The following is a 2,073-nucleotide window of genomic DNA, read 5'->3' as shown; positions in this document are numbered from 1 at the left end:
CACCGGGTTAGCCAGGATGGTCTCAATCTCCTGACCTCGTGATCCGCCCGTCTCGGCCTCCCAAAGTGCTGGGATTACAGGCTTGAGCCACCACGCCCGGCCCAAATGTCACATCTTACCATAAGTATCCCAGACCCTCCCCAGGGGAAAGAGATTGTTCTCTCCTTTGAAGGCCCATAAGAAAATTGTCCTTTTAAAAAAATGCATCTGGTGAGGATGTGAAGCAACAGGAACTCTTTGTTTCAATGGGGAATGCAAAATGGTACAGCCACTTTGGAGGACGGTTTGCAGTTTAGTTTCCTGCAAAACTACACATACTTTTATTGCACAATCCAGCAGTCATGCTCCTTGGTATTTATTCAAATGATTTGAAAACTTATGTTCATATAAAAACCTGCACACAGCTGCATGTGGTGGCTCATGCCTGTAATCCCAGCACTTTGGGAGGCTGAGGTGGCAGATTACTTGAGGTTAGGAGTTTGAGAACACCCAGGCCAAAGTGGGGAAACCCCTTCTCTACTAAAAATACAAAAATTAGCCAGGTGCGGTGGTGCTCACCTGTAATCCCACCTACTCGGGAGGCTGAGGCAGGAGAATCACTTGAACTCAGGAGGCGGAGATTGCAGTGAGCTGAGATCACGGCACTGTCCTCCAGCCTGGGAGACAGAGTGAGACTCCGTCTTAAAACAAAGAACCTGTACAAAATATTAATACCACCTTTATTAATAATTGCCAGAACTTGAAAGCAACCAAGATGTCCTTCAGTAGGTGACAATAGGTGACTAGATAAACCGTGGTAAATCAAGACGATGGAGTATTACTCAATGCTAAAAAGAAATAAGCTGTTCATGCCATGGAAAGACATGGAGGGCCGGGTGCGGTGGCTCATGCCTGTAATCCCAGCACTTTGGGAGGCCGAGGCGGGCGGATCACCTGAGGTCAGGAGTTTGTGCCCAGCCTGACCAACATGGAGAAACCCCGTCTCCACTAAAAAAAAAAAAAAAAAAAATTAGCAGGCATGGTGATGCATGCCTGTAATCCCAGCTACTTGGGAGGCTGAGGCAGGAGAATTGCTTGAACCTGGGAGGTGGAGGTTGCGGTGAGCTGAGATCGTGTCATTACACTGTAGCCTGGGCAAAAAAAAAAAAAACACAAAACCAAAAAACCACATGGAGGAACCCCAAATGAATATTTGTGAAATAAGTGAAAGAAGCCAATCTGAAAAGACTATGTATGGGTATATTCCAACTCTACAGGACATCCTGGAAAAGGCAAAAATAAAGGTACAGTAAAAAGATCAGTCATTGCCAGGGGTTGGGGAAAGTTGGGGAGGGATGAATAGGCAGAGCACATAGTTTTTTTGGACGATGAAAATACTGCTAATCTATGTGATATTATAATGGTAGATGTATGTCATTATACATTTGTCCAAAGCCGCAGGATGTACAACACTAATGCTGTGATGTAAACCATAGACTTCAGGTAATAATGATGTGTCATGTAGGCTCATCAATCATAGCAAATGCACTACCCTGGTGGCGGGATGTTGATAACGGGAGCGGCTGTACATGTGTGGGCACAGGAGGCACGTGATAAATCTCTGTGCCATCCACTCAGTTTTGCTGTGAACCTAAAACTGCTCCAGAAAAAAAAAATAAAGCCTTTTTTTTAGAAAAAAGCACCCAAACCTTTTTTCAGTGGCACTGACCACCTTCCATCTGGTGGTGGAGTTGTCTGGATGCAGAAATTATTTCTTCCATGGTATGCGAGCTCCTGGAGAGGGAGTGCACGTCCCCCTTGCTTTATTAAACGTTTGGCAAGTGAACATTGGAAGAAGCAACTCGACAGAAACAAAAGCTAGTAAATCATCACATGGAAAAACAGTTTTTCTAGAAATTAAGGTTCAACTATTAAATTCAATTTTTTAAAACATCGGCTGGGTGCCACTGGTGGCTCCCGCCTGCAATCCCAGCACTTAGTGGGATTGTGGGAACACCTGAGGTCAGGAGTTCAAGACCGGCCTGGCCAACATGGCGAAATCCCATCTCTACCAAAAAAAAAAAAAAAAAAAAA

Source organism: Mandrillus leucophaeus, unplaced genomic scaffold (assembly GCF_000951045.1).
Source record: "Mandrillus leucophaeus isolate KB7577 unplaced genomic scaffold, Mleu.le_1.0 Scaffold290, whole genome shotgun sequence".
NCBI lineage: Eukaryota > Metazoa > Chordata > Mammalia > Primates > Cercopithecidae > Mandrillus > Mandrillus leucophaeus.
Note: the sequence above shows the minus strand (reverse complement) of the source record.